Raw genomic sequence first — 24,842 nt, forward strand, 5'->3', positions numbered from 1 at the left:
CAGAATTACCATATGACCCTGTACAACTGGTCATATGGTCATACATCCAAAGAATTGAATCTGTACTTTAAAAAACTGTCGTCCCTATTATGTTAATTTCCACATTATTAATAATGGTGATGCTATAGAAGCAACCAGAATGTCCATCAAATGATGACTGAATACGACAGTGTAGTATATATTCACATTGGAATTCTATTCAACCTTTAAAAAAATAAGTCTGGTATTTTCCATGATATGTGTGAAACTGAGGGACCACTATGCTAAGTAAAATAAGCCAAGTAAAAAAAAATATTTAGCCGGTGCCACGGCTCACTAAGCTAATCCTCCACCCTGCGGTGCCGGCACACCAGGTTCTAGTCCCAGTCGGGGTGCCGGATTCTATCCCGGTTGCCCCTCTTCCAGGCCAGCTCTCTGCTGTGGCCCAGTAGTGCAGTGGAGGATGGCCCAAGTGCTTGGGCCCTGCACCCGCATGGGAGACCAGGAGAAGCACCTGGCTCCTGCCATCGGATCAGCATGGTGCGCTGGCCGCAGCGCGCTGGCCGCGGCGGCCATTGGAGGGTGAACCAACAGCAAAAGGAAGACCTTTCTCTCTGTCTCTCTATCTCTCACTGTCCATTCTGCCTGTAAAATAAAAAAAAATATTTAGGCTGGCGCTGTGGCTCACTAGGCTAATCATCTGCCTGTGGCAGCGGCACCCCAGGTTCTAGTGCCGGTTGGGGCACCGGATTCTGTCTGGGTTGCTTCTCTTCCAGTCCAGCTCTCTGCTGTGGCCCAGGAAGTACAGTGGAGGATGGCCCAAGTGCTTGGGCCCTGAACCCACATGGGAGACCAGGAGGAAGCACCTGGCTCCTGGCTTTGGATCGGTGCAGCGCACCAGCCGCAACACACCAGCCATAGTGCCCATTTGGGGAGTGAACCAATGCCTGTCTCACTGTCTAGCTCTTCCTGTCAAAAAAAAATAAAAATTAAAAAAAAGAAAATATTTATATGTGGAATTTAAAAAGTCATGCTCACAGAGAGTAGAAAAGTGTTTGTCAAAGGCTGAGGTGATGAGGTGAATTGGAAAAAAGGGATATGCTTACCAAAGGGAGCAGACTCTCAGTTAAACTGGAAGAATAAATTTTGGTCCTCTATAGTATTGTTTGTTGACTGTATTAATAATGTATTGTGAGTTGTAAAATTGCTGAAACAATAGATCTTCAAATTGCTCACCACAAAAATTATATTTTGGTGAAATAATGGGTATTAGTTAACTTGTCTTTCTACAATGTATGAAACATTTTTAAAAATAATGTTTACCACAGAACTATACACAAATGTTCTTTGTGAAACACAAATGGAAAATAACCTCATCACCATGGATGACTTTTACGTGCCTGTCTCTGGCTATCACTGCCTTCACTCTGCATGTTCTGGCTCTGATTACTACTCGTGCCCTGCATTCTCACCTTCGGGGCCACGTCTGGGTTCTGGTCAGCTTTCTCCTCACCTGAAGAGATTTCTAGGTGTCCTAACTGCTCTGGTGTGTTTCTCAGAGCTTCCATCCCAACCACAGCTGGAGAGACAGTTTGCATTCTCATAGCCAACAATCACTTTACTTTTCTCTATCATTCTTACACCCCTAGTATGCCATGTCTTCTATCTAAGCTTATTGTTGACCACAGACATTACTCTCTAAAATATCATATCCATTTCCAGGAACTTGATTTAAGCATTTGCTCTGTATAAATCAGATTTCTTTGTGGGTTTAAGTAAACATAGTTTATAGTAGTATTATCTCCATCATTGATCTTGTGGACTTGTTCCGTTTGCTTAAAGTGTCCACTTAGGACCACCTTATTAACACATACTGAGTTATAGACCAGCCAGCTTTCTAAGAATCATTGGAAAAAAGAGGGAAGGGTTGGCATTGCAACACAATGGGTTAAGATGTCAGCTGCGATGCTATTATCCCATATAGGCACTGGCTTAAGACTCAGCTGCTCCACTTCTCATCAGCTCTTTGCTAATGCACCTGGAAAAGCAGCAGACTAAGGCCCAAATGCTTGGATCCCTGAAATGCTATGGGAGACCCAGATGAAACTCCAGGCCCCTGGCTTCAGCCTGGCCCAGCTCTATTTGTTGTGGCCATTTGGGAAGTTCACCAGTGGATTGAAGACATCTCTCTGTAATTCTCTCAAAAAATAAATAAGTCTTTAAAAATAAAGTGTCATCTTCCATCTTTCCTTCCACCATGGTTACCTCCAACTTGTGTTCACTGTCTAATTAGGAGAGCACACTAGTGACATAATCCCTAATTTGTGCTCACTGTGTAATGAGACATCATATGTAGAAAAAAAACCACCTAATTATGGAAAACCAACAATAGTGATGTGGGACATCACTGTTGAGACTTCCCTCATGTATTGTTTCACTGAGCAGCACTTATTTGTGGGTGAGAGACATATGAAGTGCAACCATGAGGATTTTCACTAAAATGCACAAAGGGATTTTTTTCTTGGATAAGGGCTCTCACAGAAACATTTTTTTTTTGACAGGCAGAGTGGACAGTGAGAGAGAGAGAGACAGAGAGAAAGGTCTTCCTTTTGCCGTTGGTTCACCCTCCAATGGCCGCCACTGCCAGCGCGCTGCGGCCAGCGCACCATGCTGATCCGATGGCAGGAGCCAGGTGCTTCTCCTGGTCTCCCATGCGGGTGCAGGGCCCAAGCACTTGGGCCATCCTCCACTGCACTACTGGGCCACAGCAGAGAGCTGGCCTGGAAGAGGGGCAACCGGGACAGAATCCAGCGCCCCAACCAGGACTAGAACCCGGTGTGCCGGCACCGCAGGGTGGAGAATTAGCCTAGTGAGCCACAGCGCTGGCCTCACAGAAACATTTTTATACTAAAGAGAACCTCCGTATTGGTGAGCAGTTTTAAAGTATTTCCCAGTTACTATATTCAAATTAACTACTAAATAATGTAAATTTATTTTGATCATCTGTTTCATATAACTACTAAAGAGAACAACGTGCAAGAGTAAATACGAGTCACAGTTATTTGAGATGGTGACACTGTAGAGAACATACAGATTTAAGGTCACCTGCTCCAGTGCACTGTTCCATAGTTTTTAGTGCTTTCAGATTTGTACATCAGCATGATCTAACTTTAGAACATTTCCACGACCCCCAAAGTAATTTTGCTGCTACAGGCACTTGGGATTAATAACTGACGTAGAGAATCCTTACTCTGATAATGGCTGGTATTACACATCTGCATGTGGCACACAGGGGCCATCATTGGTATTGCTGGGCAGGAGGGGGCACAGTTTGCTGGGGAGCAGCAGGGCCAGGCTTCCAGCGTGGCATCTGCTTGAGGCAATGGGCCATTCCCACACCCCAGCGCTGCTCGTGTGAAATCTGTAGGATGGCAGCAGCCACTTTCTGGGGAGAAGATTTATGTGTTTGTCCAGGTCCCAGAGGGTTGTGACTCCCAGCAAGGTCAGAACTGCAGCTGGGGGATGTGGGGGCTGGCACAGCCCTGGCTGCTTCCCCCTGGTGTACAGCTAGGGCAGAAAGCCCAGAGAGGAGAGGCTCTGCCAGTGCTCCCCTAGACCGGGTCCCTCTCCCGTGTCCCTGGGCCGGCTCACAGGCACCAGCCTCTGCTCCCTGTCTCATCTGGCTGAGAGCCCATGGACAGGACATGGCTGCTGCTTCCCACAGGCCTTTGCTGTCATGCTCAGGCTGTTTCCAGTCTCATTCATGCCCCTCAGTGGCCGCTCCCTTGCCAGGGGAAGTGGAGGCCTAGAGAGAAGAGGGTGGTGCTGCTGGCTTCTCCTCTTGGGGGAGGAGGGTGGTGCTGGCCTGCAGTTCTGGGCATGGCCCAGCTGGGTCCCAGGCTGCTGCTGCTTCTGCAGGCCCTGCCAGTACAGACCTGGGGCTGCCCCCACCCTCATGCTGCCCTTTATTCAGCTGCTCATCGCAGACCCCTTCCTGGGTGTCGGGGACCCGGCTCAGAGAGGACATCCATGCTGCTCTTGAGGGTCCCTTCCCCAGTCCCAAGAACAGGTAGCTTGGATCTTGGCTGAATGCCCTGGGAATGCCCTCCTGACTTCTCTATGCCCCAATTCTTGGTGGTACCTGGAGGCTGGGCCCTTCTCCCCAGTCTGCAGTCTCTCACTTGGTTCTGAATGGGCAGAGCACCCAGTGTGGGAACTGCAACCACTGCCAGCCACTGCCATTTGGCTGCCAGCCCAAGGCAAGGACAGTGAACAGCGAGTAAGAATATGGAAGCCCCACTGAGAAACAGTGGTGCCAAATGTGATGGGAAGAACCAAGTAAAGAAGCCCATGTGTCTAGGATTCCCACCGGGGCATCACAGGGAAGCAGCGGCCTCCAGGATTAGCTGCTTTCACTTCTCAGTTTCAAAGGAGACTGAGCTCAGAGGCATTTGGGGTTGCAGGGTTGTGCAGATATTCAAAGATGGCTTCACACCCTGAGAGGAGTCAGGGGTAGCACCTGATGGGGAACCCCAAGAAAGTTTCCATAGCCACACATGGGGATGGTCGCAGGAGGTAGGATAAAGATGACAGCATCCAATCCGTTAGCACGGGGCGGTTCAGCTGTGGCCCCCAAAGGAGTCGTGAGAACATGGCAGCCCTGAGAGGTATGCCCTACAGGTACCGAGGGGGCTGTGCACGTGCTCATTGCCAGGAGCACACATGACAGGAAGTTTGCAGACAGGGAAATTGAGGCTGGGAGAGGGTTGAGTAAATGCCCCAAGGCACACAGCCAGACTCCAGTGGACCAGATGTAGGGCCCAGGTCAGGCTGTACTGCTGCACTGGCCAGATCCACCTGGAGCCACGTGTCCTGGTTCCCAGTCAGCTGTTGGCTTCATAGCACAGCATTGGCAGGTTAGCCTCAGTAGGAGCATTCCCACACCCACTTTGCTTGGGATTCAGGGGCGCTGGGGCCAAGCCACCTGGCTGACACCCACCCGCTGTCTGTCTCCGCAGTATTTCACCTGCTGTGTGCTGCTCAGCCTGCTGGCCTGCTCCATGTTCCTGCAGATCAGCTGCATCGGGAAGCTGGTGCTCATGCTGGCCATTGAGCTCACCTACGTGCTCATCATCAAGGTACCCTGTTTCATGCTCTTTGACAATGCTGGCCTGCCATGTATGTTGCCCCTGCCCCAGCCACCAGTCACACACACTCAGACGCACAATGGGTCTCAGACTCCCGGGGGTAGGAGACAGGAAGATCAGGAAGCTTGGGATCCGGGTACTGCAGGGAGCCTGCCAAGAGCCTGCCTGGAAGCTCCCAGCATGGCCCCCTGAGCACAGCACAGAGGGGGCCTGTGTCTCACCCTCCTGCCTCTACCCTTGGTGGTGGATGGCCTCAGGGCAAACAGGCCCCTTGCCTTTCCGCCTCTAGTTTGCCCCTCACTGTGGACCTCAGGCCTCAGTGAGCCATTCCTTGCTGGTCTACAGCAGCCTGAGAGGGGCTGTTTTTGCCTAACTGCAGCTGCCTGCAGTGTCTCAGGGTCCAGCAAGCTACACACAGGGCAGGGTCTGTGGGGAGGGACACCTTTGCTGTTGATGGATCTGCGTCTGGCCTGCAGCCCAACTGCACCTACAAGTGTGCCTACCCATCCCATCAAAGTGGCCAGCCCAGAAAGCAGGCCCAGCTGGCAAGGGCAGGTGGTTTCTGCACTGCTCCAAGACCCCTGGCCTGGTCATCTCACAACAGAAGGCAGATGTCCAAGGGAGGAGAGCTCTAGCTGTAGGTCAAGTCAAGTTTGAATCTCTGCCTTAGACACATTTGGAAATAATACCCATTGCCGTATAGTTTACATAGAGTGCATGATACAGGAGTGAGTACCTGAGCAGTTAAGTCACCGCTTGGGTTGTGACTTCACCACATCCATATTGGAGTGCCTGGGTCTGAGTCCTGGCTACTTAGTTTCCTGTCCAGCTCCCTGCTCATGTGCATCCTGGGAGGCATTGATCTTGGCTCAAGTACTTGGGTCTCAGCCACCCACATGGGAGACCCAGATTGAGTTTCAGGCTCCTGGATTTGACCAGGCCCAGAGCTGGCTGTTGTGAGCATTTGGGTTGTGAACCAGCAGATGAAAAAAAACTCTCTCTCTCTCTCTCTTTCTCTCTCTCTTTCTCCCTCTTTCCCTCTCTCTCTCTCTCTCTCTCCCGCTGTGTGTGTTTCTGTCTCCCTGCCTAAAAAATAAAATGAAGATAATTTTTTGACTGTGGTCATTTTTTTGAAAACTTTTATTTAATAAATATAAATTTTGAAAAGTACAACTTTTGGATTATAGCAGCTTTCCCCCCCATAACCACCCTCTCACCCACAACCATCCCATCACCCACTCCCTCTCAAATCCCATTCTTCATCAAGATTCATTTTTAATTGTCTTTATAAACAGATCAACAATATATACTAAGCAGAAATTTCAACAGATAGCACCTGCACAAAACATAAAGTACTGTTTGAATACTGTTTTAGTGTTAATTCCCATAATACAACACAGTAAGGACAGAGATCCTATATGGGGAGTAGGTGCACAGTGACTCCTTTTGTTGATTTAACAATTGACACTCTTATTTATGACAGTAATCACCCGAGGCTCTTGTCATGAGCTGCCAAGGCTATGGAAGCCTCTTAAGTTCACAAACTCTGACCTTATTTAAACAAGTCCATAGTCAAAGTGGTAGTTCTCTCCTCCCTTCAGAGAAAGATACCTCATTCTTTGATGGCCCCTTTTTTCTGCTGGGATCTCACTCACAGAGATCTTTCATGTAAATCATTTTTGCCACAGTGTCTTGGCTTACCATGTCTGAGAAACTCTCCTGGGCTTTTTAGCCTGAGCTGAATGCCTTAAGGGCTGATTCTGAGGCCAGAGTGCTGTTTAGGGAATTTGCCATTCTATGAGTCTTCTGTGTATCCCACTTCCCATGTTGTATCATTCTCTCTTTTTTAATTCTATCAGTAATTATTAGCAGACACTGGTCTTATTTATGTGATCCCTTTGACACTCAATCCTATCTTTATAATCAAATGAATATTTAAAATAATTTTACAAAATAATAAAATGCTTAATATGTAGTACCCTTCCCATCACCACCCACCCCCCACACACAAATGGACCAGGAAGTGCAAAATGCCGTGAGTGACAGAATGCAACATCCAGCCATCCTTTCATCTATCCATCTGTCCACTTATGCATTCATTCAACAATATTTATTGAGGGTCTACTGTGTGCCAGGCAGCCAAGGCACACCTGTGAGTAGAGCAGAGGATGCCCCATGAAAAGTGTGGCTTTTCTGTGAAGGAGAAGATGGAGGTGCAAGGAGGCATCTAAGGTCCAAGGAAGAACTTCTCAGCAGGTGAATGGGGCTAGAGACAAAGGACAGGAAGATACCGCACCACTGGGAATGGTGCAGGCAAGGAGAAGGTCTGAGACCATTATTTTTATTTATGTATTTCTATTGTATTTGAAAGGCAGAGAGAGAGAGTGAGCTTGGGAGAGAGAGAAAAAGACAAATCCTCCATCTGCTGAGTCAATGCTTAAATGCCCACAACAGCTGGGGTTGTGTCAATCTGAAGCCAGAAGCCCAGAACTCAACCTGGGTCTGTCCATTGGGTATCAGGGATCCAAGTACTTGAGCTGCCTCCCAGTATGCACATTCATAGGAAACTGGATCAGAGGTGGTGGAGCAAGGGCTGGAAGCAGGCACTCTGATGTGGCACACAGGTATGCCAGGGAGAGAGCCTCACTGCACACGCTGGGGATCAGGGCTGGAGCAGGGAACTCCACCCTCTTTTATGCCTGCTCCTCCCCCAGCCCCAGCCTCTCCCTGTCCATTGCAGGAGTTGGCAGCAGAGGATGGAGGTCCTTGCTGGGCTGGGGGAGACTCTGGCCTGCCTGTAGGGCAGACCTGTCTGGTAGATACATAATGCAAGCTATGCATGTGATCTAAAGCATTCTAGTAGCTGTATTAAAAAGGCAAAAAGTTCAATTAACTAAGTAATATTTTTACTTCACCAGCACACCCAAAGCACGATATCTTTAATATGGAATCATTGTAAAAAAAATTACTAACAAATGATGTCTTCTTTTTCATACTAATCATTCAAAACCTGATGCACAGTTTGCACTCTGGCATAGTTTTAGCCTCCCCTCCCCACCAGTCACGTTTTAAGGCCACTCCTGGACAGCCCAGTGCAGTGCTTCTCCTCTGTGCCTCAGGCTGGCAGCAAAGGGCTGGGGGAGAGGATCTGGCTCCCACTCAGGTGGATGTGCTTGGGGGATGGAGAGGGAGGGGAAGGGACCCAGATGAAGGCTGGGGAATCTGTGGTCAGGGTGATGAGATGCTGACTGGGCCTTACTGTTTGCAAGGGTCTTTGGGGTGTGTAGGGTGCTAGGGTGGGGGAGCCAAAAGGGCAGTAGTAGTGAGGGCAGCATGCAGACAGCTCTCCTGAGTCATTCTCCCAACTTCCCTTCACAAAGACATCAGCAACAACAGGACTTCTCAGTGGTGAGTGGATGCTCCTGCCTGACAGAGAAGGCAGCTGGTGCCCAGGTGGGCAGTGCAGGAGGTGCTAGGGGGGCCAGGAGGCCTGCTTCATCCTGCCCTGGGGTAGCAGGATGCCCCTGCTTCCTGTCCCCATGCTCTCCAGGTGATGTGTAGATCAGTGGCTGGCTCTGCCAGGGCCTCATTTTAAAGCACCTAGCCCCAGGCTTCCCCAGGAGCAGGAAGTGGGGCCATTTCCCCTCCAGAGGGAGGAACAAAAGCAGGGCCCTCCTGGGCCCACATCCAGGGCTGCTCAGGGCTGGGGTTCTTCACTGGAGCAGGCCTTGGAGCGGCTGCTTTTACTGGGAGAATTTATCTACAACTCAACAAAAACGCAATTTGGCAAAGCATGCTCCTTCACCACCACCCCCCCACGGTTTTGTGCAGTCTTGAAGCATGGGTCCTGCTACCCCCACTGTAGAGAAGAACACAAAAGGGCAGGGAGGTTGGGTCTTGCCCAAGTGAGCCCACAGACAGGGTCAGTGTAGCTCACCTGGCTCCCCCGTTCCCCAGGTGCCACTGCTTGGGTCCTGTCCATGAAGAAAGACCTGGGAGACACACTGCCTTTCCCAGTGACTGAGTGCACCTGCTGATGTGGCCAGAGAGGGATGTGGGGCAGACCCTGGGAGAGGGCAGGCACAGTGTGAGCCAGAGGGGGAGTGTAGTGGAAGGAAGCAAAAACCCCAGGTCAGGAAGGGTCCTCAGAGCTTGCCCAGCTGCCAGAGTCATCTCAGGCTGTCTCCCTCACCCCTGAAGCCCGGAGCATGTGACCAAGGTGGCACGGAAGGCGGTGATGCCCATCATAATCTCTGTCTTTGTGCTGGCCCTGTACCTGCACGCCCAGCAGGTAGAGTCCACCACCCACCTGGACTTCCTCTGTAAACTGCAGGTGGGTGGCCCTGGTTGCAGTAGGAGGTGCCCAGGGAGTAAGCAGTGCACTGAGGCTGCTCATTGGCTGCACTGGGCTGCGCTCACCATGAGCCTCACCCCAGATGCCCAGTGCCCCATGTCCTGTCCCAGCAGGGCTGCTCCCTGCTCCCCGGGGCCAAGAGGCAAACACTGGAGCTTATTCCAAAGCCATGCTGGACAGTGCCAGAACATAGGAGCCCAGAGCTGAGAAAAAGCTGCCTGAGCACTTTCTAAGCTGTGTGTCCTCAGGCAGGGGCGCCCAGCAAGGAGACAGGGGCTGGGGAGGACAGGAACCTGGCCTGCATTGTGAGGTGTCCCCAAAGGCTTCTAGGAGGGCTTGCTGTGGCCCAGTCTGGCTGGAGATACACCTGGATGAGGAAGGACTGAAGGAGCATCCAAGGCCATTGACAGGAAGCCCAGCCCAGGGCAGTGACAGAGGCTGCCCTATAAACAGGAAGCAGCTGCAGCTGGGCATTGTCTGATGTGGTGCCCCATCATCATAGAATGCCCCAGTGTCTCCCTTGCAGCACCCCTGTGTGAAGTCGGTAGCAAGGTCCTGCCTGCTGCCCACTGGATGTGGTTCAGGGTCCTCTGCAGTAGGTCCCTGTGCACGTGCTCATCCGTCTCTCCTAGGCCCTTGGTCCTTGTCAGTCTTTTTTTTTAAGATTTTATTTATTTATTTGAAAGGCAGAGTTACAGAGAGGAAGAGGCAGTGAGAAGAAGAAGCAGAGAGAGAAAGAGAGAGAGAGAGAGAGAGAGAGAGAGATCCTCTATCTGCTAGTTCACTCCCCAGATGGCCACAATGGCTGGAGTTGTGCAAATATGAAGCCAAGAGCCTCCTGACTTGGGCCATCCTCTACTGCTTTCCCAGGCCTTAGCAGAGAGCTGGACCAGAAGTGGAGCAGCCTGGACTCAAACCGGAGCCCACATGGAATACTGGTGCTGCAGGCAGCAGCTTTACCCACTACCCCACAGCATGGCCCCGGTCCTTGTCAGTCTTAAGGAGCTTGCTATTCTGTGACCCGCAGGTTCCTGTACAGACTCAGGCCATGGCTTCCTGGGCAGACCCAGGCAGTGAGCCCATGCCCTCCTCAGTAGGTCACCCAGGTGGACTCCAGCTTGGTATCTGCCACATGTGTGTACACATGTGGGTGTGTGGGATGGGAGCCTGTCCCTGCTAGCCTGGACCACCCAACTCTACTAAAGTTCCCAGCAGGCTAGCAGGTCTGTCCCTCTCTCATCCTTCTCCTCAAGGGACAAGGTCAAATAAATCCCCATCAGCAGACACATGGGGTGGGGACACAGCCTCTTCCCCAGCCCAGGGGGACCTAGAGCCCAGGTGGGGACTGACAGAGGGAGCCTGGGGCTTCAGCTTCCCAGAAGCACCTGCAGAAGGAGCCCCCTTAGCCACAGGCCTTCTCCTGGCCCAACCAACAGATCTCAGTTCTCAGCAGAGCCTACTCTTGTCCCCTCCTTCAGAATTGACCCTATGAGGGCACCAAGAGGCTGTGGACCCCTGAGCCTTCCCGCCAGGCCAAGATGGAGCCGCACAAGCAGTTGGCAGTGGTGTGTGCTGGGAGGTTCTCCAGAGGTGGAAGGAGCACCTTGCTGGGCCCTGGAGATTGAGCTGTCTGCAGCCTCCACCCTACTCTGCTTGATGCTTTGTGCAGATGCTCTATGGGAAGGACAGTTCCCACTTCTGTCTCCTTCTGGGGGGCAGGGCAGGGCAAAAAGAGCTGAGGTATGCCTGGGTCTGGGGTGGGGCCCAGGCAGGTGGTCTCAGCAGGTGGCAGGAGCCAGGCTGTCAGCCTTCTGCGCATTGGTCCAGGCAGGTGGGTCAGTCGCTGCAGCTCCTCCATGGGACAGCCCGCAGGAGTAGTGGATCCCTGCTCCATCACCCCTTGGCAAACCTGGGAGCAGGAAGCTTATTCCTGGGGTGGGATGTGGCCAAGGTGTCCCCCACCCCACAGAAGCAGAGACCCCTGAGCTGGCAACTCAGGAAACTGGAAATGTTGAAAGTGGGGATCCTTAGGGTCCAGGAGTCTCCTGATGCATGGCCTCAGTATTCATAGCCCCATGTCCAGTGGACCCTGAAGACCTCATGCTATGGACAGCATGGCCAGGAGATCCGGCCACCTGTGGGGCAAGTTTTGGTGTCTGGGCTTTGGGGCTCCAAAGCCTCTGCTCTGGGAGTTTCCCTCCTTGTTGTTCCCAGGTCGTCTTTAAAAGATTTGTGTATTTATTTGGCACACAGAGTGAAGATGGAGAGAGAGAGAGAGAGAGAGAGAGAGAGCGCTTTCATCTGCTGGTTCACTCCCCAAATGGCCACAATTGCCTGGACTGGTCAAGGCTGATGCCAGGAGCCAGGGACTCCATCAGGGTCTCTCATGTGGGCACAGGGGCCCAAGCACTTGGGCCAGCCCCCATTGCCTTCCTAGGTGCTTTAGCAGGAAGCCTGATCAGAAGCACAGCAGGTGGTATGCAAACCAGCACTCCTAGGTTAACTCACAGCTTAACCTGCTGTGCTACAGTGCTGGTGCCTGGACCCAGGTCCTACAGCCTTGGGAAGCTGTGCCACTTCCTTCCCTAGGGAAAGCCCCATATTCCCTCCCACCCACCCCTCCTGGAGAGAGCCAGGGCCCTGAGCTGCAGTCCTGGCCCTGCTTGGGATTCTGGTTGCAGCTGTTAGAAAGGCTTCTATGTTGAACTGAGCAGGCTGGCTGCAGCCTTTAAACAGTCCTGCTAATGGGCCTTCCCTGCCCACTTTCCAGTTCTCACTGCCAGGTAAAGGGTGAGCATCCTGTCTGCCCCCAGGGTGAGGAAGCCAGCTTCCTCTGCCCTGTGGTCCTGTGTCCCCAGAGCACTCTGCTCGGAGTGGCTGTACCAATGCCTCTCTGCATTGGCCCCCTGTGGACCACTATGGACCTTCTGATCAGAGGGCTCAGCACTGGCCCTTTAACTTGGGGGAGAGGTGACTGACCATTAATGCCATTCGTGCAGACTCTGGGCCCAAACTAGGGGAAGCCAAAGCCAGTGGTGGTGTCCTTCTCTAGCCATGGCTGGTACCTCCTGGCCATGTCTGGCTCTAGGATGAATCCTCTCTCACAGGAACCCGAGCTTACACAAGGCTTTGGGGGTCCCTGCCCCACCCAAGGGATCAGTCCTAGGCCCTGGCCACATGCTTTTCTGGTGTACTTTCTGATACTGAGAGGAAAACACAAGGTTCAGAGACTGGGGGAGCCGGAGGGCCATCTGGGGTGTAGGCATTGGACCATGCCTTCCTCTAGTGCTGGGCTCCCCCCAGCCCCTCCCCAGGACCTGTGCCTTTGTGGGGCTCCCCCTGCTCCAAGGCTCACACCCTCATGGGCATCACTTCCCCAGAGGCAGGCAGGGAGAGTGCATGCCCACCAATGCCTTTCTTCTCCCTTTGCCAAAGGCATGCTCTTTAGGGAAGACTTGCCGTAGAGACAGCAGAGAGGGAAGGAGAGCTGGTTGGGGCACATGATGAAACCCTGGGCCTGGTGTGGCCACCTCCCTCTGACCACATCCTGTATCCCCAGGCATAGAGGGGAAGGAGAAGATGGAGGAACTGCAGGCCTACAACTGGTGGCTGCTGCATAATGTCCTGCCCAAGGACATGGCCTCCCACTTTCTGGCCTGGGAGCGGAGCAATGACAAGCTGTACTACCAGTCCTTCGAGTGCGTGGATGTCATGTTCACCTCCATCGCCAGCTTCTCTGAGTTCTAGGTGGAGCTGAGTGTCCACATCTGTTCAACGAGATCATTGTTGGCTTTGACAAGGTGCTGACCCAGGGAGGGTGTCCTGTGGTTCAGTGTTCAGGTATGGACTGTGATGCAGGAGCCCGGCATCACTGTTCTGGGCACTTCACGGGTGCCTTGCATGCATGTTACAGATGAGGGACTGAGGCCCATGGACCTGCAGGGTCTTGCCCAAGGTCACTGCCTGTAAGTGGCAAAGCTGAGGGTTCTGCCCAGGCTGTTGGAACTTGAACTTGCAAGCCCTGTCCAGCTGGCTCGCCAGTCACTCCACTGTCTAGTGTCTGTGCTTGGGGCCTAGAGAAGATCAAGAGAAGGAGTGGGGTCATCGCTGAGCCAGGGCAGGGAGCAGAACTTGCAGCTGCTATGGAGGCTTTCCTGATCCACACACAGTGGGGAGAGAGAGGATGAGGGTGTGAGGAGAAGTCCCAGGGTCTTCCCTGGGCTCCTTTGTCACATATCTCACCCTTAATGGATGGGGTGGCATCCCCAAGGCAGAGGCCCTGTGTCAATGTCAGAATAATAGGCTTACATCTGACTCGTTCAGGAAATCTTTGCCCCAGCACTATATTTTCCCTTTCTTTTATTTTGTCATCTTAACCACCCCAGCCTTTTCTCTGGATAAGTTCCAATCCTATAGAGAGCTGAGAGAATGGCCGGCGCCAGGGCTCACTAGGCTAATCCTCTGCCTGTGGTGCCAGTACCCTGAGTTCTAGTCCCTGTTGGGCACTGGATTCTGTCCCAGTTGCTCCTCTTCCAGTCCAGCTCTCTGCTGTGGCCCGGGAATGCAGTGGAGGATGGCCCAAGTCCTTGGGCCCTGTATCCACACAGGAGACCAAGAGGAAGCACCTGACTCCTTGCTTCAGATTGGCACAGTGCACCAGCCATAGCGGCCATTTGGGGGGTGAACCAATGGAAGGAAGACCTTTCTCTCTGTCTCTCTCACTGTCTAACGCTGCCTGTCAAAAAAAAAAAATGATACAATGAAAATCCTCATGAATCTCTGCACATACCCACCCGCTGCTCTGCCTTGCTGTGTGCACGCCCTGATTTCAGAATCACAGCTCCAAATAGGGTGTCACGCACAGCTCACAGTGATGCTGCCCTGCATCCATGCTTGATGTGGGTCTTACCAAGGAGCACAGTCCTGTGCAGTGTGCCTGTGGCACCGGCACCCAGGGTTCTAGTCCTGGTCGGGGTGCCAGTTCTGTCCCAGTTGCTCCTCTTCCTGTCTGGCTCTCTGCTGTGGCCCAGGAGTGCAGTGGAGGATGGCTCAAGTCCTTGAGCCCTGCACCCGCATGGGAGACCAGGAGGAAGCACCTGGCTCCCGGCTTCAGATCAGTGTGGTGTGCCGGCCACAGCACGCCAGCCACAGCGGCCATTGGGGGGTGAACCAACGGAAAAGGAAGACCTTTATCTCTGTCTCTCTCTCTCACTGTCCACTATGCCTGTCAAAAAATAAAGAAAAAAGAAAAAAAAAAAGAAACTTAGCTGTGCATGGATCTGGAGGTAGTGGAGGTAAAGGATGCTTCCTGAGAGAGCTGGACTTCAATGCATCATCCACAACCTGTGTGCATCACAAGCTGTAAATGATTCAGATTTCTTTAAAAAGTAGCAGTAATTTGCCAACAAAAACATTGGCATTGCAGTTATTAGAAGGAGCACACTGAATGGAAAGATTGGGTGCCTGAGAGACAGTATTGGGATCACAGCCATCCTCCGATCTTTCATTCTGGCCTGAGTGGTGGGATCTGGCTTTCCCTCAAGGAGCTGTTTCCTGCTGTGGTCACAGTGCTTGTGGACTTGTGTTGGCTGCTGGAGAGCCCAGGCACAGCTGGCTGGGGCTTCCTGGACCCACCTGCAGCCTACGTTTGTGACTCCTTTGTTCTTGGGTTTGTGCACAGGTGCCCTTACTCTTTGCCTCTGCCTCACACCCATCTTGCCCACCTACACTGGTGTGTATTTTCCTCCAGCTGTCTCACCTCCTGTTGGGCCAAGACTGGGAGCTGAGTGACAGAATCTACAAGCTGTAGCAGGCAGTTGGGAGCCTCGTGTGGCCAACGCCTTCCCTTCTCGTCAGGAACCACTCCTCTGGTGGGCGTGGCTTTTGCAAGTCATCTGAAGCCACCTGGAGCTCATTCATGGTAAGGAGGTAGACAGTCCAGTTGGGGAATAGCACGTGGGGTAAAAAGCTATGTGACAGGACCAACCAGGAGGACTTGTGATGCTGTTGACTGTGTGGCCCCCATGGCCTAGGTTGGAGCTTGCTGTGTTCTCAGTCCCACCCCACTGAGAACAAGCAAGCACCAGCAAGAGGGAGACAGTTTATATACTAGGAGGGAATGCCCTGACACTTGGAGATGGGACAGGAAATGTCTGGAAAGGCACGCCGAGCCTGATGGATGAAGGCAGGACCAGCCTGGACACAGGAGGCAGGGAGGATGCTTGGCTGGGAGAAGCAGCTGAGCTCAGACTCCCAGGCAGGTTGTGGTAGTGCCTTGGTGTGGACTGGGAAGGTAGACAGAGCCCAGATGGTGCCCAGAGTTGGTCCCTGCACTATCTACCCTGACTCAGGTTCAGGAGCAGGATGACTTGGAGAGAGATGGTCGGGCAGGGAGATGGGACAGGAACCTGAAGATGGTGGGGAGCAAGTCAGAGGGATGAAGGAGAGAAAAAGTGGGAGTCTTGAGTTAGTAAGCACTTCAGTGGCCACCAAGAGAGGGACTGTCAGGAAAAGGCAACTGGGTTATGGACAAGGACACTGGAGACCTTGACGAGGATGCTCTTGGCAATGGACTCACAGGATCTGAGCATGAGCTGGGTGGTGAGGACATGGGGGTGAGTTCCTGTGGTCCTGATTCCCAAGTATTTTGTGGGAGCAGGGGAGTGGGAGACTGCAGGGCTGTGTGTGGCCTCAGGTCTGGGGCACCCCTGGTAGACAAGGATTGGTCTTCACTTGATGAGCATGGATGACCTTTGACCCCACAGGACTCAACACTGGCCCTGTGGTGGCTGGGGTGATTGCCCCAGTAGGACATCTGACATCTGGGGCAACATGGTGAATGTGGCCAGCCATATGGACAGCATTGGCATGCCTGACCACATCCAGGTGAGTACAGGAGCACCCCAATACCTCACCCAGCCTAGGGCCTCTGTCTGGTGCTAAAGCATCATCAGGGCAGGCCACCTGTAGTTCCCAGTCAAAATTTCTGCAGCAAGATTCAGGGGGGATGAGCAGGTGCGCCCACATGCTGCCTCCAGCTGCATGCCTTTGTCTCAGGCCTTCCTTGATTCTTTCTGCCCCAGTTGGACAACAATGAGGCTGTGAGCAAGGTTCTTGTCCTGCACTGCCCTGTCCCCCAGGTCCCTGTGAGGCTGGGGAGCTCAGCTTCCCTGGCTTTGGTTTCCCCAAGTGCTAACTGTACTGTTTTTAAAAAGGTTTTCAATTGACTACTTATTTTCATTTTATTTGAAAGGCAGGGAAGCACGCACACACACACACACACACACACACAGTGTCGAAGAGACAGAAGATAGATCTACCACATGCTGGTTCACCCCTCAGATGCCCACAACATCCAGGGAAGGGCCAGGCCAAACCCAGGAGCCCAGAACTCAATCCAGGTCTCCCACATGGATGGAAAGGACCCAAGTATTTGAGCCACCACCTGTTGTCTCCCATGGTGTGCATTAGCAGGAAGCTGGAACAGAAGCAGAGGAGCCAGTATTCAAACCCAGGCTCTCCAATACAAATGCAGGCATCCTCAATGTCAGCTTAACCAACCCTGCTGCTTAGGGCCTTTTTGCCAAAGCCAACACTGCTTAAATGTGCCCCCGCCCCTTTCCCCTGCAGGGGGCTGAGCAAAGGGGCTGACCTGGCATAGGCCTGGCTGGCTGTGCATGCAGCTGAGGGGTTAGAACCAAAAGGCTTCTTCTCTCCTCCATCCCTCTACTGAGGAAGCAAGGAGCTGGTGAGATGGGAATTGGAATCCTGATGAGAGATGGGGGAGAGGGTCCAGTTCACTCGCAGGACTTCTGTCCCACCTGGGGCCAGGCATAGGGTCTCAGTGTGCAATCATCCCAGGAACCCAGCACCCACATCCACTGAGGCCACACCACAGCAGGAACCACAGACATGTACCAGGTGCTAGCCACCAACACATACCAGCTGGAGTGCCAGAGTGTGGACAAGGTCAAGGGCAAAGGTGAGATGATGACATACTTCCTCAGTGGCAGACCCTGCTCAGCAGCTGTGCACGGGCACCAGGCAGCCTGGCCTCCGTGGGAAAGGTTGTCAGGAGGGTGCAGGCAGCCTGGCTCCAGCCCCGGGCTGTGTGCCTAAGATCTTCCACTTTGCTTCCAGAAGCAGCTTCTGCCTCTGCTGGTGGGAGTGGCCTCTGTGTTAGGCCATGAGTACCAGCACCCTCTGAGCACCAAGCTGACATAAGATGTTTCCCTCTGGAGACAGACGCCACTCCACTCGACTGAATCTGGAGCCGTCTGCCTGACGCTGCGGCGTGTGTGGGTGACTGGCCCTGTGGCCCGCAGTGGAGCTGAGGGAGCCTGTACTCTGGCCCCATGGGACACAGGGATCCTGAAGGGTCTGCTTTTCCTTGTGAGCCTTTCATCTTCAGCAGAGGCTGTGGGCCCAGCCCCGCCCAAGGAGTGTGCGGGCCTGGGCTCTGGCTCCGAGAGGCTGTGGACTTCGCCGCATTTCTCCACCCGCAACACCACCACGCACAGACCGCACCCGGGAGGGAAGCGGGGCTGACTGAGGAGATCAGAGGACGCCGAGCAAGGAGCAGTGTTCTGACGACAAGAAAATATGTATTAAATTAAATGAGTTTTCTGTGCACTTCATTAGACCATGCTAGTTGTAAGAGACACAAGCAAATGAATGGCACTGGGAGGGAGGCTGGGGACCCCAACTTGTCTCTTTTGTATTTTTTATTTTGTGTTATTGAAAACCTTGGAGATCTCACAGATATGCCAAACTCTATATTTTGTGAATTCTCAAAAGCAGCCGTGCGCAGTGGTGCGTCCGTGATCGCTGGAGCTGTGTGTGTGTCACGGTGTGTGTGCTGGTGTGTGTGTGTGTGGTCACGCTGTGGAACCGCTTTCCTCTGCTTTAGCAGTTTTGGGTTTTCCTAGGTAGAGCCAGAGCAGGGGAGCATGTCCTCCGCCAGCACCTGTGTGTAGATTTAAATCAGAAGGTGCGTGGACGTACCACTCCTGTCTCTCTAACACACACTCATGTATCCAGCCCACATTCCCAGGGGAAGAAGCCAGGGGAGCAGTGGAAAAACAAGAAGCTTTCCCATCTCAGGCTTGTGTGGGAACCAAGGAAGCAGCCACAACCTGTGGCAGGCAGTGGGACCTCAGACCACGCCCTGACCCCATGCTGCAGGCGTCAGGCGTTGGCTGCCTGCAACAGCCCAGGGCTGGCGGGGTTGGGGTAGCTCTGCTGGCTGGGGGCTGCCTGGCCCTCTCAGTTGGCAGAGGTGCAGGTGGCTGTCCCTGGGGAGGCCACACATGCAGGCTCAGGATTGCAGGGAGGGGCGTGGCCTTGCTCTCCACCAGCAAACCTGATGGAGATCCCAGCCCCAGAGGCCACGAGGACAAAGGCCGACACCAGCACTGGGGGTTGGGGGAAGCTAACTATATGAGGAAAAAAGACTTGTTTACAGCCCATGCAGGAGACATGTGGAAAGTGACAGCCACCGCACAAGCTATATTCCAGCAGATCTTGTGCCCAGACCTTTTCATCACTTCTCAGGGCAGAACAGGCCTCGCCTCCAAGAGCTTGCAGGTGGCTGGGCCACTCCCACCATGTCTGCCCGCCTTTGCTCTCCCCACCCCTCAGCCCCCCAATCTGAACATGGCTCCGAAAAGCCAAGCCTAAAACTGATGGAAAACTGCCAAGCCGGAGTCCCTCCCATGCATGCGCGCTCCCTCTGTGCTCTGCTCAGCCATGGGCAGGGGGGCACAGGGGTGCTTGCCCCACCGATTCTCCAGCCCCTGCCCCACATCGCCCCCAGTGGTGGCAAGGTGCTCTTGTTTCTGCTTCCCCACTGAGTATAGCCTGCCTGCGGAGTTCAAGCCCTGTCCCCACTCTGGCAGTGACCACGTGCAGGGCTGGCTCTTCGTTCCCTTTAAGGGTGTGCACTCTTTGTATTCCTGCTCTTGCAAAAACGGATACGATTATGATTTCCCATGGAAATTCAAAAGTCTATTTAAATAATTTAATTATTAAACACTTTCACTGGTAACGAGTCCTGGTCTGATTTACTGCGGTGGCTGTCAGAGTGGGGTGGGGCCTGGTTTTCAGCACACTTCAGGGGACAGCTTGGGCTGACCGCTGTCAAGGCTGGCCACTGGGGAGAACCCAGGTGACCTCAGCAGGGACCAGTTCCCTGGACCAAGGAGGGAAGTGATGAGCCCTAGGGTCCAGGAGTGGAGGGGCAGAGACATCAAATATGGAGCTCCTTAAGACTCAGGGTCAAAAGACGGGTGTTCTAAGACAGGCAAGCCACATATGTTGCTGTGCCACAGGAAAGAAAGGCGCAAACAGGAGTGGAGAGTGGACAATGGAAAAGCCCCAGGTGGCGGGAGGGCTGGGCACGCCATGTGGCCCTCGCTGAATCCTGGCCATCACGGATGATGAATCGGAGGCACAAAGAGGCTGTCCAAGGACATGCAGCTGGAAATCAGCAGAGATGAGTTTGTGAGCCGGTCCGTCTGCTGACTCAGGTCAACATCGCTCCAGCCTGGGAAACCCTCTCCCCTCTGAGAGAAAGGATGGGTGGCAGGGGGAGGCAGAGTCCCATTTCAGCAGTCCCTACTGCAAAGCACTGTTAGATTCAGACTCAGAAAGCCGATTCAGAGGGACTCAGCCAGACTGAGTCTAACACAGGTGTGACTGCAGGCACCCATGAGAAGGACTTCACTGGCGTCACTGCAGCCATGGCCACAAGGGGGCAGCAGTCCAGGTCTGGCAGGCCCCTGCCCTGCAGAAGATGGAAATCCTTGGGAGGCGAGAGGACATCATTTTACAGAGGTGGGAGTCTAACTCTGAGACGTGTTCAGCACGGGGTGCATCAGTTAGAAAAGGAGACCAAGAGATAACAGACGTTCAGACCCCAGGGGCCAGTTGGGCTAAGTGGAAACCCCAGCTGCTCAAGAACCCCTCACTGCCCTTGGCCCATGAGCCAGCCCCTGAAGCTGCAGGCAGGTGCGTGCACCCGCCAACACACTGGGACACCAAAGAAACACAACTCAAAACCACACCAAAGTCCTTTCCATCCCCACCCCCAGAGCTAACTGAAGAAGGCGTCATCTTTCCACCCCCACCCCCCACCCCATACGGGCTTCTTTCCAAATGCATTTGCACAGCTGCACTGCTCATGAGCAAACCTCAGGGAGAAGATGTGGCTTATGTGCAGGCGGAGTTTGAAGTGCGCTTTATGCCTGCTGACAGCTCACACCAGCAGAGCCATGAGCAGACTGCAGCCATCATGGTGGTGACTTGACTGTGGTGTGATGTTAGCAACCAAGTAGCAGAGGGCACAGCGAATCCTGGTGCACTGGGGAAGCTGAAGCTAAACATTCACCAGGGAGCTGCGTTTTTTTAAGCTTTCCAAGGTACAGAACTTTCTGAAAGCCAAGGATCACCTGATCGGCATATGGTTCAGTGATGCCACCCAGATAATAGAACATTACTATGATGGTTAGATTCAGACTTGGAAACCTGTTTCAGAGGGACTTGGCCAGACTAAGTCTAACACAGGTGTGACTGCAGGCACCCATGACTTCACTAGTGTCACTGCAGCAATGGCTACGTGGGGACAGCAATCCAAAATAACCTGTAGAACATGGGGGCTAAAAGAGGTGCTGAGCCCACTCACTGCAGGGCAGCAAAGCTCTCTGGGCTTGGCCCTGGCAGTGCTGAGTCAACTCTGTCTGCCCTCAGAGACGCAACTGTAATGGCAGCCACAAGAGCACTCTGTCACCCTGCAGCATTTGAATCTGTCCAAATCACACAACACCCTGAAGATAACCAATGCTTTTGTAAGCAAGGGAAGTGGCAAGGCTGAGTCATGCTGGCCTTGGCCACCCCATCTAGCACACGTGTCAGGAGATGTGTCCATGGGGCTGCTGTTACCCACACGAGCAGCATGGGCTACTGACAGTCCCCTGTAGACAAACTTAACGGTGCACACAGAGCCTGCGCACATGTCTCCTCTCTTGAGACTCACCCAGGTCCAGAGACATGTGTGCATGCCCCGGGGCAGCATGGGTACAGGGGGATCAGCAGCCTGGACTCCCATTTGGAGAGGGGCCTTGCCACCCAGTCACCCAAGGGTGCCTCTCTTATCCTTCAAGGTTTTCTTTTCTTCTTTTTTTTATTTGACAGATATAGTTAGAGAGAGAGAGAGAGAGAGAGGTCTTCCTTCCATTGTTTCACCCCCCCCCCAAATGGTTGCTATGGCCAGAGCTACACTGACCTGAAGCCAGGAGCCAGGTTCTTCCCCCTGGTCTCCCATGCAGGTGCAGGGCCTAAGGACTTGGGCCATCCTCCACTGCCTTCCTGGGCCACAGCAGAGAGCTGGACTGGAAGAGGAGCAGTTGGGACCAGAACCTGGTGACCATATTAGATGCCGTCGCCACAGGTGGAGGATTAGCCAAGTGAGCCATGGAGCCGGCCCCTCCAGATTTTCAATAAAGCGGTGCAGTGGTTCAAGAAGGCAGATGTGCTCCGTGCTCTCCTATGCTCCCTCCCCAAGTGCAGGCTCACAGCTCCACGAGACACAGGAACAGAGCCAAATGCAGGCTGCTTGCCACTGCAAGGTCTCCTTCTCTTCTAGTGTTCTTGGGCTCTTTGTGTGTGTCTAACTGTTTATCCAGTCTTCAAAGGCTGGATCACATGTATGGTGAAAATGAAACACAGTTTAATTAAGATTTGGAAATTTAAGGACCAAACACACAGGTTCAAGAGAGCTGAGAGCTTCATGCCTCCCTATGTGGCTATGCAGGCGGACCACTCACTGTCCACAGGTGGAGGCAGCCCCACTCCCACCCCAGGGCCTCCACACAGCCAGCCAGCAGCTTCGATAGGAGCCTTTCCCATCCAGGTTCCCAAGCCATGGGCCGGGCAGGACCAGTGTGGGTTCCCAGAGCAAGCAAAGTCCAGAAAGATAAGGCAAAGGTGAGGAAAACAGAAGGAAGGTACACACCTAGGACTGAGCATCAAGGGGGCAGCTTCTTGTGCCTGCCATGAACACAGCAGGGTCACCTGGCACTCAGACAGCATGTCTGTTCCCAGGGCCCCTTCCGACTGCCAGTCTGTTGGACACATGAATGTACAGACTTCCCCCGGGTCTCCCTAGGGGGCCTGCATCATCATTGTTTTTCCTTTGGCCAGTTTCTAATTTAGACCTGGCCAGAATCTTGGCTTGTCAGTCTCAGGTTAGCTCCAAGAATTACTAGTCTTCCAGTGTCGGGAAACCTGCCAGTGAATTTTGTGGCACTCCCTCCTGCCCCCATGGGCATTTTGCTCCAGATGAACCTTTCAAATTCATGGCACATTTCTGCTTTGAAAGGATGCCTTTCAGCTCTCCCTCCCTCAGTGCCCAAAGGTTATTGTAGGTTGAAGGCTGCTGGCCCCTGCCCCTCATTTCTCCATCCACACACACTCAGGAGGAGACCTTGAGAGTGGTGCTAGGGCAGCTGTCATCCAACAGTGTCCAGCAGTTCAGATTAGAATATCATAGTGAGGTGTGTAAGGGCCAAAATGCTAGTGAGGCTCCCAGAGATACCTTCCTCTCACACCTGTGCTCCAGGGCCTTGGGGACCGTGGGTACTGGAGGGTACAGCTGAGTCAAGATATTGTATGTAAAGCACTGGGTATACAGCAGGTGTTTGGCAAGTGCAAGTCCACTGGTTCCCTTCTTGTCTGGATACATCCCCACTGCTCTACGCAGAAGTCTGCACATGGGGCTGGCCCCCTGCCTGCTCAGTGTAACCAGCAGATTTTGCCTCAAGTGGCCATTTTGGAACAACTCTGCAAGCACAGGTCACATTGGGGTGTCTGTAATTTAGAAGACTCGGCCCACTTTTCAAGTAACAGCTGCAGCACCAAGACCACCCCTGGTGGTGGCCATGGCTTTCCTAGCACCGTGTGCTTCCTGACTCATCCCTCACAGTGGCCCCACATCACCCATGAAGAAGCTGAGGCAGAAAGACTAAATAATGCACTGGAGTCTCAGTGCTGTCAGAGTGAAGGCTAAGGAGGCTGGCTCTGAACCCTTAATCATAATTCTATGATGCAAAGAGTTACCTCCTCTCTTTTGGTTAATGTTTTCAGTACAGGGACCACTTGAACCAGAATTCCCACAGAGTGACTTCAAGTCAAAGGACAAGTCTAAGGGAATGGTGCTGTGGTGTAGTGGGTAAAGCCACCAACTGTGGTGCTGGCATCCCATGTGGGCACTGGTTTGAGTCCTGACCGTTCCACTTCTGATCCAGCTTCCTGCTAATGTGCTGGGGGAAGCAGCAGAGGATGGTCCAAGTGTTTGGGCCCCTGAAACCTCATGGGAGACCCAGAAGAAGCTCCTGGCTCCTGGCTTCAGCCTGGCTCAGTGCTGGCCATGGCAGCTATCTGGGGAATGAACCGGCAGGCAGAAGCACTCCCTCTCTCTAGCTCTTTCAGATAAATAAATAAGCATTTCTTAAAAATAGAATCACTACTACAAATACTGAACTGGATCCTTCTATCCCTTCACACCTAAGGGTCCCACAGGTCTCTCCATGGCCTCTAAGCCATCTGTCCTCTATCACTGTCACACATGCAGGGATTTTAGGAAGTGACTTATTGTCTGGAATAGTTACACAGCTGGAGTTAGCACTCTTCTGGTTAAAAAGTAATGTCTGGGTCCTGTATACATGGTCTTTACACACTTAAACATGGGTTGTTATTCAGCTGAAACTCACTTGATGCTGATGAGCCAGAGCTGTGGATAAGATGGATCTGGACCAAAGTCCTGAGACCACAAGGGCTAGACTGTGGGTGTGGCCAGGTTGCTCAGTGCCCTTGGGACTCTGGTGGCTTCAGGAGAGTTCACTGTGGGGAGCACACTCTCAGCATCACTGTGGTGTTACACAGAATACACTGCCTTTGCACCTCCACATCTGCTTCTGCAGCTCTCGCTGCTGCTGCACCAGTGAGAATACACAGAGGCATGGTGGCATGGAAAAATAAGCAGCAGCTTTTCAATCACCTACACCTGTATCCCAGCCTTGACCTCCACACCCACACACTAGTGTGACACCACCCCCAGCACAGGCCTCAGTTTCTCAAGTGCAGATGAGACTGTGTCCTCCCTGCAGCCCAGGCCATCATAAGGATTAACCATGAGGACCCAGCACTGGCTCACAGACAGTGCGAGTGAGCATCCTCATCACTAGTCCCAGGCACCAGAAGAACTCAGAGCACAAGGGCAAAGTCTTTTGCCACCACCTTAAAGAAAGCACCTGACATGGAGCAGGCCACCAAGCCACAAATGTGCATGGGACACCAGGTGCAAACAG

General features: G+C 53.0%; 1 long non-coding RNA gene across 1 annotated transcript in view; it reads left to right on the forward strand.

Moving 5' to 3' along the window:
• Nucleotides 1-19,525, forward strand: part of LOC149124969 (uncharacterized) — a 79,535-nt gene extending 60,010 nt beyond the window's left edge. The window contains exons 2-5 of the long non-coding RNA XR_011378187.2: nucleotides 4,998-5,117; nucleotides 15,230-15,400; nucleotides 16,245-16,365; nucleotides 17,620-19,525. This is a non-coding gene — a long non-coding RNA (uncharacterized LOC149124969). The remainder of the gene's footprint in view (nucleotides 1-4,997; nucleotides 5,118-15,229; nucleotides 15,401-16,244; nucleotides 16,366-17,619) is intronic.
• Nucleotides 19,526-24,842: the final 5,317 nt, after the last annotated feature.

The sequence above is a fragment of the Oryctolagus cuniculus genome, chromosome 8 (assembly GCF_051225735.1).
Source record: "Oryctolagus cuniculus isolate XC-2025 breed Fujian yellow rabbit chromosome 8, ASM5122573v1, whole genome shotgun sequence".
Lineage (NCBI taxonomy): Eukaryota > Metazoa > Chordata > Mammalia > Lagomorpha > Leporidae > Oryctolagus > Oryctolagus cuniculus.